Here is a 16,486-nt window from a genome sequence, read left to right as displayed (position 1 = left end):
ATATTCTACTACAAATTAGGCACTTGGTTCGGGTTGCCCCCAAATATTCTGCTTCTAATTAGTCACTTGGTACGGGTTGCCCCCAAATATTCTACTACTAAAACGTTAAAATGCCTCAAATCTGCTATAGTGTGTTGCCGTGTTAGGTTTTAAAATTTATAACTTTAACAATATTTTTATAAAATATTCAAATATTTTTCGATTATTTAAATTCCTAAATATTAAATTTAATCAGTTTTGTCCAAAATATTAATTATTGTAATTTATAAAAAAATATTTACATAATGTTTGTGTAAAAACTATGTACCCGATTTTTTTATATTTATTTTAGTTTTTGTTTAAATAATTACTAGTTGATTGTTTTGACTTGTATTGTTAATGTATACATACAATGGAATTATACCTGATTTTTTATATTTATTTTGGTTTTTGTTTAAATAGTTTCCAATTGATTGTTTTGACATATATTGTCAATGTTATATTTTTAATGTAATTAATATTCATGAATTGTACTTGACCTTATATATTTATTTTTGTCTAGTCATATTTTTTATAATAAGTAGATTGATTTAAAACTGTATATATAAAAAGGGTGAAAATAGGCCTCCTGGTGAACCGAACACTCAAAAAAGATCGGTAGCGCGCCTACATTGCAACCTCAGAGGTGGTGAGGAAGAGCAATAAATATCCAATAAACTTTTGTTTCAAAAATATTCTTGAAAGTTTTCATTAATGTTTTCCGTTACAAATACTTTTTCACAAAAAAGTTGATCTACTACATTTCTTTTAATTACATCCCTGTGCCTAAAAAAGGCAGATTTCGATCAGGTGATCTCAGCTGTGAAAAATTCTTGGAAAACAGCTGATTCTTTTGTTACTTGTAGGTTTATACAATGGTCGTTGGCGAGACAGCAACGAATCAACATCGTGCTTGTCTGTTGCGCTTTGTTTCTTAAATGCAAAGATGCCTTGCGAGACATACTTTATGCTTGAAAATGCTTTTGGTGAAATACAATGCATTTTATGTTTTAAGACATTAAAAAGGCAAACCAGAAATTATGCTTTGAAAAGACATTTCGAATATTTTCACAATGATTTAAAAAAACGGAATGAAGAAGAAAGACAACGTCTTTTTAATGAAGAAAGAAAATTTTTTTTGCAAAGTATTAAAGGGTGGTTAACGGAAACCGAGGGTTTGGAGGATATAGGCCGTTCAAATAAAAAATTAAGAACGGAAATTTCATGCTTAATTAGCTTTGATATTGTAAAACAAGGCAGACCTTTTGCTGATGGGGTATTTGTTAAACAAATGTGTACAAAAATTGAAACATAATTATTTGAAACTATTCCTTTATCCCCACGAACTGTAGCGCGACGTACTGATCAATTAGGAATGTGCATTGAATCAGCAATATTGAAAAAAATTAATGATTGCAAACTTTTTTCTATATGCTTAGACGAAACCACCGATGTTAACGATCTTTGTCAATTAGCTATATATGTTCGAACCGTAGATATAAATTACGAAGTAACTGAAACATTGTTATCTCTTGAAGCGTTCTATGGGAATGTGACGAGAAAGCTTTTGTTCGATGTCGTTAACGAAAAGGTTTTTTCAGTTGTTGACATCACTAAATTTGCGGGATTGTGTACAGATGGTGCAAATGTCATGACTGTTAAATATGAAGGCTTCGTAGGGCAATTGAAAAAACATGGTATTTCGGGGCATACTTTTCATTGCATAATTCACCAAGTTGCACTCGCTTCTAAATTTATCAGCAATCACCCGGTCATGAAACTTGCAGAACAAATAATTAATAAGGTGCGAGCGGGGCATCATTCACTTACCCACAGAAAATTTGTAAACTTTTAAAAAAATACGAGCGCTGGCCACTCCGACCTTAAAATGTTTACAGATGTTCGTTGGCTAAGTCGTGGTGATTGTCTAAACAGATTGTTTGAATTAAGGGAGGAAGTTCTGCAGTTTCTGGAAACTGAAAATGTGGAAAAATTCAAATCCGAGATTCGTTCTTTAAAAGATGAAGATTTTATTGTAGATTTGCCATTTTTAGCCGATGTCACATTAATTTTAAACGAACTGAATTTACAGCTTCAAGGAAGGGAAAGAAGAATGCAAGATGCGGTAAAAAATTTGCATGAATTCAAAACAAAATTATTTTTACTGTTAAATGAAATTCAGTCGCATGATTATTCTCATTTTCCGAAAACTGTTTTTGTTTATACAAAACTTAAACAAGTTAATAAATCACATGATCATATTGCAATATTGAAAACACTGTTTAATAACATTGAAGATAGATTTAAGGATTTTGATTGTTTTCAACCCCTAATCGATATTTTTGAAGATCCTTTTAATTGCGATGTTAGCAATTACAAATTGGAAATCGAATCTGAGTTAATAACATTGCGAAGCGAAATGTGTGTTTCAAATAAATCGAATATTTTGGAGTTCTGGAAACATTTGGATGAATCATTTTATCCTCATGTAAAAAGAATTTCTTATTTGTGTTTATCACTTTTTCCTTCGACATATTTTTGCGAGCAAATTTTTTTCGACTTAAAGTTCGTTTGCTCAAAGCAACGCAACAAACTGACCTCAGCGCATTTAAAATACATTCTTTTAATAAGAAACTGCCCTAAAAATATTATTATTGATAATTTTATCACAGAAATATCATAACGTGTACATAAGTATGTATATTTTCGGAATTTGAAGCAGGCAAATGCAAATTATTTTTATAATTTTTATTATATTTTTATGTATGTAACTATGTATGTTACATAACATACATAAATCCAAATGAATTTTTGAATGTTTTATTTAAGTTTGTATCTATGCACGTATGTACACTGTAAATGCAATACCTTTTTTTATGTTCTCATTGAAACGCAATAAGTGATAACTTTTTTTCAATTCACGCAATTTCAGACTGGGATGCTCATGCGGAGCAGTTCGCTTGTGCTCACCAACACAGTCACAGTTTAACTTTTGCCGACCACTGGAGTAAAGCCAATTAGTTACACGAGTCCCCATTTGGGCCCTACTTTCATTTTGCAACTATAAAGTGCTACAGCTTCTTTCTTTACATTCTGGTCTATGTTTGGTTTCCAAAATAGCTTCATGTCTGAAATTTATCAATGAGCAAAAGATTAATTGTAATAATTATTTCAAATCCAGACAACTCACGACATAATGGTTTTTGTTAAAAACTTCTAAAATTGCGGTAAACCAATAAATAAATACGTCAGAGACAAATAAATTTAAAACCGGGATAATACGGGTGCCTTTAATAGGAGCCGATTTAAAAATTAGATGGTGGCCGTGGGACCGCCTTTAGGTGAATTTACGAGTCTCCGGACTTACTTTACCAATTTCAACCGAATGTAGGTAACATTATATTGATACATACATACATACATATTTCCATGTCACTGTGCCCATATATCACAATATTAAATCCGTCTGATTCTTTCACTTTCGAGTAAAATTTGCATACATAAAAATTGCACCATACTTCAATAATCACATGTATGTATATCTTAAGAGTTCGCTTTTGAATATTCTGGGTCTTTTACAATTGCTTTGTGTTACTTGGCATTTAGTGGACTACAATCTTTCTATTTAATTTATTATTAACATATGCATATTTGTGTACTAATGTATGTATATATGTATGTCTGTCAAAAATGTAATTTACTATATTTAATTATGTGTTATGGTAACAAAGCTGTTCATGTTCATATTTTAATTAAAAAGTGTGTGTGTTATATATTTATAAAATTGCTTGAAAATATGTTCTCAAGTATACCTGAGCAATGCGAACGGTCAATGTAACAAGCCCAAACCCTGCTTCGCTCCCAATATTCCCGATTTCCGACTTTTCAGCAGGCTTGAGTGGTTTAGCGCTGAACATGACTGACAAGGGCTTTAGTCTAAGTCTCATATATCTAGTAATCGCTAAACCTGCGGCTCCGCTCGCTTTCATACAATGTGCTTTCCACAGTAAACAGGACTTTTTGAATCTAGCGCCGCCTGGTGGTGTCATCTATATGTCGCCTGGTTTCAATCTGCTACCTTTATCGATTGTCCAGTGAGAATTTCATGACATTTTATCGATTAGAAGTGAAGTTATTGCGTTTTAAGTGTCAGTATGTTTGTGTTATCGGTACGTAAAATAGCTTCGAACAAAGAGGCAACATTAGATTTTGTTTTAAAATTGGTCATCAATTTTACCGAAACGTTTCAAATGATGTGAATATTTGGGTGCCCAACTAATTGGGAAGCACACACCTCTGTATTTAAGTTGTATGAGTTACTTAAACTCGCGTTTGAAGTTATTAAATAAAACTCAATCTTTTAGCTAATAGGAAAAACGTTATAATTTATTTTTACATTTCCGGGTTACAATAAATGCCAAACTTAATTAAATGAAACAAGTGCGGCATCGGTGCGAAAAGAAGGGATGTTGAAATAGGAAGGATCACGGCTGATCCAAAGTTATGTAGAAGCGTTTTGAACGTTTTATCGAGAAAATTGTATAAACTTCTGAGGCAATGTGGAGCTTAGACCCGTAGACAAATCGAAAGTATCTGCCCGGGTGTGTATAACGAAGTGTGTAACGAAATGTGTCTGCTTTCTAAATGATGTTATTGCAAACGCGCGGGATGGGAGTCTCAAAAAACGAAAGTGGTAGTAAAATTAATGTTGAATGTTTCCCGTTTTCCACCCTTTCTGATGAGTTCGTTGGGGTATAGGCATGGTGAGTAGTGTTGTGGTGTTCTCAGCTGTGGTGAACTAAGCTGTCTTATTAGGGTGCCCCAGTTTTTCAGGGTAGAGTGGGTGGATGCTTAACTCATTTAAACATGATGAAACATGTTAATGGCGATGATTACCTATCCCGTAGGAAAGGGCACAAGTGGTTTCAACGTTTTCAAAGTGGTCGTGAGGACATAAATGACGATCAATATGTGGGCAAATCAAAATCCGTGATCACCGGAAATTCCATCAAAACTGTGCGTGAATTCATCAAAAATCAGCCGAAATCATCATTGAAATTCATGGAAATGGAATTGAACATCTCCAAAACATCGATTTATCGCCTTTTGACCGAACATTTGGGCTTACGAAAGGTATGTGCACGGTTTGTTCGGCACAATTATTCGATCGACGATTGTGACCGATTATTTAACCAAAAATCACATTTTAACCGTTAGCCACTCCCCGTATTCACCAGGTATAACACCGTGCGACTTCTTCCTTTTCGAAAAAATGCATTTGCCCATGAAAGGAAAAAGGTATGCAGACGTAGAGGCCATTCAAAATTCTTGCACCGGCATACTGGCAGCCATACCGGCCAATGAGCTAAAACACCCGTTCGACATGCTTTTGGACTGTGCAAAAAGCTGTGTTGAAGCAAAAGGAGACTATTTTAAATAAAATAAATTGGTTTTGTGGAAAAACCATTTGTTCTGTTTTTTTAAGTCCTGTTTACTTTGGAACGCACCTTGCATATCGTGATAACAATATAACGGAATAGTTAAATTGGCCAACCACATTCACCACACATCGTATATCGCTTAAGGAATAGTACATACATAAATATGTATGATGTAAAAACATCCCTGCCAACCACGAGCGGTTAAAAAATGAGTGAAACAGTTGGTAGTAAAGTCGTTAGATTGCCATAGGCCGCGTGAAGATTCAAACCACTTTCCCCCTCACACGTATGTACGTATATAGTACATGTGATCATACATCTCTGTTGCGCTCATTCAGCAGTGTCATATAAAAAAGTATATCTGTCCTGCTCTACTATGCCCAATCGACGGCTGATGTAGGGCTGCATTTTCTCTTTTTAAACAGCTGACGCAGGGTTGCATTTTTTGATTCCTACTTTTAAAATTTCAAACAAAACTTTTGAATTTTTAAAATTTTTCCATAACATTTATTATAAATTAATTCATAGTTTATATAAACAAAAATATATTTAATAAATATGAAAATAAATACTAACTACTTTGAATTTGTAATATCTAAAAGAAAAAGAAAGATTAATTGTATAAAATGATAATAATATCTGAAAGAAAATATTAATATTATCACCAAAAATAAAATATATTAAACACAAATAGAATTTACTCCGAAGGCAAATATTAATTAAATAAGAATAGTGATAAAATCTGAAAAGAAAGAATAATTAAATAAAAATAATAATAACATCTGAAAGAAAAGATAAATATTATTTGATCATTTAAAATATAAAACAAACATTTGTTTTCACATATTATATTGGATTGTGCAGGCCGCCTTAAACGCATTAAATACATATGCATTATATTGGACTGCGCAATCCAATTTAAAAGCAGGGTTCTCATTTACTACTCCAGCAGGAAAATTTCTAAAATTATTGCTATGCTATCGCTACCGCTCTCACTTTGTCGGGAGCCACAGCATAGCCTTAGCATAACAATGTAAAGTATGTGCTCTACTCTGCTCCGAGTTTTGTTAGGTAAAAAACTATAGCTGGAGCGAGAGCAAAAAATTAAATTCTGCGCTATGCTCTGGCGTAGCGGTAGCAAAAAATTGGGAGCGGTAGCACAGCAGAGCAAATGAAAATTTTCATGTGCTACAGCACCCGAATGTGTTTGTTGTTTTTTTTTTTCTTTTTTGCTATTTTCTGGCATAATATTTGAATTAATTGAATAATTCAAACAAAACAATGTTATGCAAATCATTTTGGCACTTGTTGCGTCAAGTGCCTTTATAAATCTAAAATCAAACATTTTAAGAAATATATTAATAAAGTGAATTAGATAATAATTGAATAAATTATAAATTTTTTTTTTATTATTTAAAATATTTACCATTTTTATATTACCAAGAACATCATCTATTCCAAATGTATTACAATACTCAATTACTATGAATTTTCGAAATTAATTTTAACTACATATACTTTCCCCCATTTTATATACATTAGGGTGTTTTTATTTTTTTGAATTATTAATTTTGTTCGGTCCCGTCACGAAGTTTCCTTGGAAATACCCCAAAAAGAAATTCCCTGAAAATTTTAGCCCTACATATTAACATTAAGAACTGGACCGAGGCATGTAGAAATTTTCCATAGAAAATACACTACAATCTTGGTTTTTTATCTTTAAATTCCTACAGATCGGAGGTATTTTATGGCATCGCTTTGACTTTAGACGCTGTAGCTCTTGTCAGCTATACAAAAAAATGCGAATTTCGTGAAAAAATCAGGTTTAGATACCTCGCCTTTATATTTTGGAATACACGTGGTTAATATTCATCTACTGATTACCAGTACCAGTTTTAATCCATTGCACTGCGTATTTGCAGTTCTATTCTACCATTCCCAATATTTAGTCATTTTATAATTTTTTAGAATCGAAAAGATTTCTGTATATCTAAAATTATAATAAACCTTTTTATCAACACTCCAATTATTCCGCTATATCTTTATGTTAAACATCCCGTTTGGTTTGTTATGAATGCACTTGCGTCCTTGACCAATAATCTAGCAAAGTATCCGCAGTGCCTTGACGATGAAAATTTCAATGCCATTTTTTGTTGTGATATTAAATACATATATCGGACGGGTTCGTCTTAAAAGAAAACTACTTGGTTAAGGAGCAAAATCAGTATAACCCATATACTAAGCATGTTTGGATATGAAAATTTTTACTTATTTCTTTCTATTTTTGAATTACTAAAATTTTCAAATGATTCTTACATACATTTTGAACAAATGCTTATGATTTGAAATATAATTTTTGTATTTATGAGTTGTATTGAATTTTAGCATAAAGAGATAAAATGTATCCCATGTTCTTATTCTGCTTCTAAGCTACCTCCCCACCAATTTTAAGCCAAATCGGTTCAGCCATTCTTGAGTTATAAAGGACTTTCTTTAATATACCAACTTGTACCATACTTGTAAATGACAGAAAATAGCAAAAAAAAGAAAAAACACAACAAACACATGCACTCTGCTATGCTACCGCTCCCAATTTTTTGTTACCGCTACGCCAGAGCATAGCGCAGAATTTAATTTTTTGCTCTCGCTCCAGCTATAGTTTTTTACCTAACAAAACTCGGAGCAGAGTAGAGCACATACTTTACATTGTTATGCTAAGGCTATGCTGTGGCTCCCGACAAAGTGAGAGCGGTAGCAAGAGAAAAATGAAATGCTACGAGAGTAGCGTAGTTTTTCAAACGCTGTTTAAAAGTACACACTTTTATTTTCACATACTTACATAGCAATTTATATGTATGAATTTGCTGCTTCTGTTGATATTGCTGCTGCTGATATTTACAATTCAGTTCTGATTTCCAATGCTATAAAAATTAATGAACTAATTATTTGCAAAATATTGTTAAAAAATCACATAAAATTCATTTACTTATCTTTTTGTTGTACGAGCCTCCTTTACGATGGTACGATCACGACTGGCATGCGTCTTTCAATCATGTTTTTATTACCCTTTTTGGGATTTTCTTTTGGCACTATTGACAATTATGTTTTCTCCTTCGCACTCATTCAAATAAATCAAGAAATGAAACAAACTTTTTTTCATCGCATTTAGGTAAACAAAAAAACAAGTAAGGAAGGGCTAAGTTCGGGTGTCACCGAACATTTTATACTCTCGCATGATAAAGTGATAATCGAGATTTCATTATCCGTCATTTACATATTTTTCAAATACCGTATTTGTGTAAAGTTTTACTCCGCTATCATCATTGGTTCCTAATGTACTATATATTATACAGAGAAGGCATCAGATGGAATTCAAAATAGCACTAAATATACTCTCGCAACAAAGTTGCTAAGGAGAGCTATTATAGTTTTGTTCACATATCGGTTGTCCTAAAACTAAAGAGTCAGATATAGGGTTATATATACCAAAGTGATCAGGGTGACAAGTAGAGTTGAAATCCGGATGTCTGTCTGTCCGTCCGTCCGTCTGTCCGTCAACGTCCGTCCGTCCGTGCAAGCTGTAACTTGAGTAAAAATTGAGATATCATGATGAAACTTGGTATACGTATTCCTTGGCTCCATAAGAAGGTTAAGTTCGAAGATGGGCAAAATCGGCCCACTGCCACGCCCACAAAATGGCGGAAACCGAAAACCTATAAAGTGTCATAACTAAGCCATAAATAAAGATATTAAAGTGAAATTTGGCACAAAGGATCGCATTAGGGAGGGGCATATTTGGACGCAATTGTTGTGGAAAAGTGGGCGTGGCCCCGCCCCCTACTAAGTTTTTTGTACATATCTCGGAAACTACTATAGCTATGTCAACCAAACTCTATAGAGTCGTTTTCTTCAGGCATTTCCATATACAGTTCAAAAATGGAAGAAATCGGATAATAACCACGCCCACATCCCATACAAAGGTTATGTTCAAAATCACTAATAGTGCGTTAACCGACTAACAAAAAACGTCAGAAACACTAAATTTTACGGAAGAAGTGGCAGAAGGAAGCTGCAGCCAGCCTTTTTTTAAAAATTGAAAATGGGCGTGGCGCCGCCCACTTATGGACCAAGAACCATATCTCAGGAGCTACTAGACCGATTTCAATGAAATTCGGTATATAACATTTTCTTAACACCCTGATGACATGTACGAAGTAATCGGTTCACAACAGCGCCTTCTTCCAATATAAAGCTATTTTGAATTCCATCTGATGCCTTCTCAGTATAATATATGTGACCTGGTCTACGGAAATGGGGCTTAGGTGTCAAAATTAATGAGATAACGAGAAACTGACGAAACGAGTTGTTTATTTTTAACAGCAGTTTCCCAGAAAACTAGTTTTTGCACGTTAGCACCCTTTTCGTAGACCAGGTCACATATCGTCGCTCGCATGACCAACTAACGGAACTGACATTTACAAAATTTTACAGGAGAGCAGTTTTAATATTTTTGACCCTTTATTCCATTGTCCCTGTCGAAAGGTATGCATGATATTTTCAGTCTGCTTTTCTAATTATGTACTCTGACGTCTACTCTTCAATATTATTATGGCAAAATAGTATAATATTGGATTTTAATGCGATTTTTTGATTGCAATGCAGATACGTTACCTTTGTGACATTTTTTTTTTGCCTGGTTGCAGATACGTTTTTTTTTATTGAAAAAAAAAACAGGATTTTGAATTGAATTTTTTTTTAATCCTTATTGGACTATAGATATGAAATACAAAAATAAAAAAAAATTAATGAAAACAATATTTGTAATTAATGAGGAAGGGATTTATAAAAATTTGTATGTTCACATAACTTGATTACTGGCGTATCTCCATTAGTAAGCAATACTAAATCTTCGGATTTATTTTGAGGTATTTTAGGAGGAGTCGTGTTTAAATTTGAAATCTCTCACGTCAATAAACTGACAACAAGGCGTTTTAGAGTCAAGGATCTATAATTTTTGTCTGTATGTTTATTTTAAAAAAACAATTTGAAAGGGTCTACTTTTTCTACTCTGTACTCAAACTGGACCGAAAAAGTTTATTGGTTCTCCTGAGTCGTCTTTTCGAATGGATAATAGTTTAAGATCGGTCGACAATTTCTTGAAATTTAAAAAATCAGAATAATCCATGTTAACTACATCGTATGGCTTCTTTATCCGCGCCAGCCTGAATATTGGGTTTAGTTGACTTGGAACATGAACATCACCACTTTTCTTTAAGGCGTAGGAGATAGCGCTGTGGGCAGAATCTCCTTCGTTTTGTCCATGGCAGGTACCGATATTCTTAACTCTATTTCTTCAATATTAGTTGAGTTGTTTACTATATATAGTAAAGTAGCAACTGTCACTGAATTTTTGTTCTGACCACTACATCCGTCGGCAAACAGATAAACTTTTTTGCAGCCATTATTGTCATACTTCTGAAGAAAATGATAAACAGCAGTAGACACTTCAGATGCGCCTCGTTTGCTAATTCCTTCGTGCCATGTGTAGCAAGAACAATTACCAGATACAATATTATAGAATGTCAAATTATATACAGAATGGCGTCTCTTATAAAATACAGCATTGTCCATTGAAATTGGAAGACTTATGACTTGCTGCATGTCAAAAGTTGCGCACAAAATTGTCGATCTATTTTAGCGGCTTCTTTACATCCATTTCTAATTAGTCGAAATTTGTTTTTTTTTTCTCATTGTGTATTTCAAACCGTTTGCTTAAATTATTTTTGACTTCTTCAGTTCCTTAATGATAACTCATACATAGTCCACACTGATCTTTTTTGGGCCGATGGAATGACAAATTTTTTGTTTGAAATATCTTTCGATAAGTCGAAAAGCTGACAACAGCGCTCTCTCCAATTTCCTTTGTAAACAAACTATACATTTTTTTATTGTCAGATCGCCGTTAAGGTACTCTCGGGTCGAGTTGTTACGGCAATAATGAGACTCCACTCGTGGGAATCTATCAATATGGCTTTCCACTTGAAGAGTTATAAGTCGATCTCTTTCGATGTAATTTTGACGACGATCTCCTCGTTGCCCCAAATGTTTGTAACACCTCGAAATATGTGAACTAGACCCACCTTAAGGTATACCGATCGGCTCAGAATCACTACCTGATTCGATTTAAGCATGTCTGTCCGTCCGTCCGTCCGTCTATATTATAGTAGGCCACGCCCGACTTTAGCCTTTCCTTACTTGTTTTATAAAAATACTGTAGTTTTGCATGCATTTTGTTGGCATATTAAATAATATCTTGCAATAATATTGGAAAATTTCTTTATAAAGTAAGTATAGCAGTAGGTATTAAATTGCAGTTACGTTAGTTAGTGAAAAATTTTTTTGGTCCATCTGCAGATACGTTGAAAATGTTATGGCGTTTTCTGAGATAACGGTGCTATATACAATCACATAATTTACGCACAAGATGCGACATGCCTAAAGAAGTCAAATAGTAGTCCTAACTCAATTTCGGAAAAAATGTCAGTTCCGTTAGTTGGTCATGCGAGCGACGATATACATGAGGAACCAATGATGATAGCGGAGTAAAACTTTACACAAATACGGTATTTGAAAAATATGTAAATGACGGATAATGAAATCTCGATTATCACTTTATCATGCGAGAGTATAAAATGTTCGGTGACACCCGAACTTAGCCCCTCCTTACTTGTTATTGTAATATTTTACTAAACTAAGTAAAAAACTTGGGTGAAAGCTTTTATACAAAAACTTTTTAAAACATGTGTCAAAATATGTAGCTGTTAAAAACTTCATAAAAAACGGAAAATAATAAGAAAACAAAATATATTCCTTGGGGCACTGCGAAACGAAGTGCTTAACATAAATTTAGAGCTGAAAGTTTTTCTATACTGCGAGAGACACTTAAAAATAGCCATGTCTTCAAGAATATGTGCGCGCAGCTGGATAATGACCAAAAATATGTTTGACCACCGTTGAGACGCCTATATCAATAATTTAACGAAGAAATATAGGCATATAAACACAAAATCATTTACTAACAAGTAAGGAAGGGCTAAGTTCGGGTGTCACCGAACATTTTATACTCTCGCATGATAAAGTGATAATCGAGATTTCATTATACGTCATTTACATATTTTTCAAATACCGTATTTTTGTAAAGTTTTATTCCGCTATCATCATTGGTTCCTAATGTATATACTCGTATTATACAGAGAAGGCATCAGATGGAATTCAAAATAGCGCTATATTGGAAGAAGGCATGGTTGTGAACCAATTTCATCCATATTTCGTACATGTTATCAGGGTGTTAAGAAAATATTTTATACCGAATTTCATTGAAATCGGTTGAGTAGTATATGAGATATGGTTTTTGGTCCATAAGTGGGCGACGCCACGCCCATTTTCAATTTTTAAAAAAGCCTGGGTGCAGCTTCCTTCTGCCACTTCTTCCGTAAAATTTAGTGTTTCTGACGTTTTTTGTTACTCGGTTAACGCACTTTTAGTGATTTTCAACATAACCGTTGTATGGGAGTTGGGCGTGGTTATTATCCGATTTCTTCCATTTTTTAACTGTATATGGAAATACCTGAAGAAAATGACTCTGTTTGGTTGACATAGCTGTAGTAGTTTTCGAGATATGTACAAAAAACATATTAGGGGGCGGGGCCACGCCCACTTTTCCAAAAAAATTACGTCCAAATATGCTCCTCCCTAATGCGATCCTTGGTGCCAAATTTCACTTTAACATCTTTATATATGGCTTAGTTATGATATGTACTTTATAGGTTTTCGGTTTCTGCCATTTTGTGGGCGTGGCAGTTGGCCGATTTTGCCCATCTTCGAACTTAACCTTCTTGTGGAGCCAAGAAATACGTGTACCAAGTTTCATCATGATATCCTAATTTTTACTCAAATTACAGCTTGCACGGACGGACGGACGGACAGACAGACGGACAGGCAGACATCCGGATCTTAACTCTACTCGTCACTCTGATCACTTTGATATATATAACCCTATATCTGACTCTTTTAGTTTTAGGACTTACAAACAACCGTTATGTGAACAAAACTATAATACTCTCCTTAGCAACTTTGTTGCGAGAGTATAAAAATGTGTAGTTGTGGTTGGCAGGGATCTTCACACTATTTATCCCTGCTAACCATGAGCGGGTAAAAAACCAGATAATCAGTGGGTAATCCATAGGGTAATCATGTGTACTTTGCCATAGGCCGAGCGACAATTTTACCCACTCACGTACGCATACATGTGATCATACATCTTTGTTGCTCTCATTCAGCAGTGTCATATAAAAAAGTATATCTGTCCTGCTCTAATATCCGCAATCGACGGCTGATGCAGGGTTGCATTTTCTCTTTTTAAATAGCTGATGCAGGGTTGCATTTTAAACAGCTGATACAGGGTTGCATTTTGTAATTCCTACTTTTAAAATTTAAAAGAAAACTTTTTAATTTTTAAAATTTTTATTTTATTTTATTTTTAACATTTACATAAAATTTATTATAATTTATATATAATAAAAATATATTTAATTTAAAAAAATAGTTAATATCTGAAAAGAGATTAATTAAAGAAAAGAATTATTAAAACCTGAAAATAAAAGAGTGGAAAAATATTATAAAACACAAATACCTGAAAATAAAATAAAGGTTATTAAAACCTGAAAATAAATAATAATTACATTGAATTTGTAATATCTAAAAGAAAAAGAAAGATTAATTGTATAAAATGATAATAATATCTGTAAAAAGATTAATATTATCCGAAAGAATAAAATATATTAAATACAAATAGGATTTACTCTGAAAGCAAAGATTAATTAAATAAAAATAGTGATAAAATCTGAAAAGAAAGAATAATTAAATAAAAATCATAATAATACCTGAAATAAAAGAATAATATTATCTGATTATTTAAAATATAAAGCAAACATTTGTTTTCACATATTATTTTGGATTGTGCAGGCCGTCTTAAACATTATATTGGACTGCGCAGTCCAATTTCAAAGTACACACACTTTTTTCACATACTTACTTAACAATTGATATTTGCCGCTTCTGATGATATATGTACATAGCTGCTGCTGCTTCTTCCAATTCAGTTCTAATTTCCAAAGCTATAAAAATAAATGAACTAATTATTTTCAAAATATTGTTAAAAAATCACATAAAATTCATTTACTTACCTTCTTATTGTACGAGCCTCCTTTACGATGGTACGATCACGAACGACATGTGTCTTTCAATCGTTTTTTTTTTATTACCCTTTTGGGATTTTCTATTGTCACTATTGACAATAATGTTTTCTCCTTCGTACTCATTCAAATAAATCAAGAAATGATACAAACTTTTTTCATGGCATTTAGGTAAACAAAAAATAACCCGAAAATGTGCGTTGGTGTTAGTGCATGGAGAAAAAATGCGTGGTTGTATTAGTATTTTTGGCACAAGCGGGTAGCCGTGGTTGGCAGGGACATCTGCAACGTACATATATCGTTACACACATACATACATATATGCTTCTTGTTATAGTGAATAACAGTGCAGAAGTAAAGCATAAGAGGGCGCGTCTCACGCCCTATATTTAATCATATGGTAATGTTTTGTCCAACAATCTTCGAATGTAATTCCAAAATCGACGGCTAAAACCCAGGTACTTCACTTAAGAAAACACAGACATGATCCTTCCTTTTAAATATTGCATTGTTCTGTGTGTTCTGTTCAGGAATATTTGTCAGCTATTATGCACTCATCTCAAATTATGATTCGTCCTTTTCTTATTAAGTTACAACTATCACTATAATTCATATACATGTGTATATAAACAAAAACCACTGTACCCTGCCAGTAGCTGTGTGATTTTATTTTGTATTTTTGAAGAAAAAAATGTTCAAATGATTCTTACATAAATATTGAATACATGCTTATGTTTTGAAATATAATTTTTTTTATTTATGAATTGTTGTGACTTTTAACATAAAACGATAGAAAGTAGCCTATGCCCGTCCCGAGGTTCCAAGCTGCGTCATCACTAATTTTCGGCCAAATCGGTTCAACCGTTCTTGAGTTATAAATATATACATAAATTGAGAAATCGAGGGTGATTTTGCGAAAAAGGCTGCCGTACTAAAAGACCGATCGGGCGTAATGCGCGTACATACAAAAAAGGCGTTTAATTTTTATATATAAGATAATGAATTCCGATCCTCTAGTTGACGTTTTGCACATGAACTGAATATGTGACCTGGTCTACGGAAAGGGGGCTTAGGTAACAAAAAATCAATTTTCACTTTTTAGTTGATTCGGATGGAAGATGAGTTGTAACAGCTGTTTCCCAGAAAACTAGTTTTCGCACGTTAGCTCCCTTTTCGTAGACCAGGTCACATATATTAAATTTAGTTTCTTCGGTTGAGTTTATATCACATATTTTTCATTTAAGAATGATTTAATATAGTGATTATTTGACATATAATTTAATAAAATACATAATTTGATTGTAATTCAATCACAATTTCATTGAATAATAAATCCTTAATTCATGCAACTTAAAACTAAACGAGAGAGAAATAAATAATCAGGATAACGAAACGAGTTGAAATCCGATGACTGTCTGTCCGTCCGTCCGTAACTTGATATAAAAATTGAGATATCTCTTTGAAGTTTGATACATAACTTCCTTGGCCTCAAAAAAGGGTCAATATTGCAGATGGGCGGGATCGGATCATTATTATGCCCAAAAACGCTATTAATCCCCATAAAGTGTCAAAACTAAGCTCCAAATTAAAATATGGCACTGTAATTTGATGCAGAGTATTACAGTGGTTAGAGACAGGTTCAATGTACATACCTCAGCCAGCACTTGAATTAATTACCAAATTCACGGAGGACATGTCTTTTTTGCTTCCCTATTCACCCTGTTGAAATGGATGAATTCGGATTATTACTCCGCCCACACCCCAAATAACAGT

At 33.4% G+C, this 16,486-nt stretch overlaps 1 protein-coding gene across 2 annotated transcripts in view; it reads left to right on the top strand.

Annotated features, from left to right (window-relative positions):
- Positions 1–16,486, top strand: part of LOC120768146 (polyamine-modulated factor 1-binding protein 1) — a 449,193-nt gene that overhangs the window by 389,396 nt on the left and 43,311 nt on the right. The gene's annotated exons all lie outside the window — the stretch shown is intronic.

This window comes from Bactrocera tryoni, chromosome 2, assembly GCF_016617805.1.
Source record: "Bactrocera tryoni isolate S06 chromosome 2, CSIRO_BtryS06_freeze2, whole genome shotgun sequence".
NCBI lineage: Eukaryota > Metazoa > Arthropoda > Insecta > Diptera > Tephritidae > Bactrocera > Bactrocera tryoni.
This window is presented reverse-complemented; position numbering and strand designations above follow the sequence as displayed.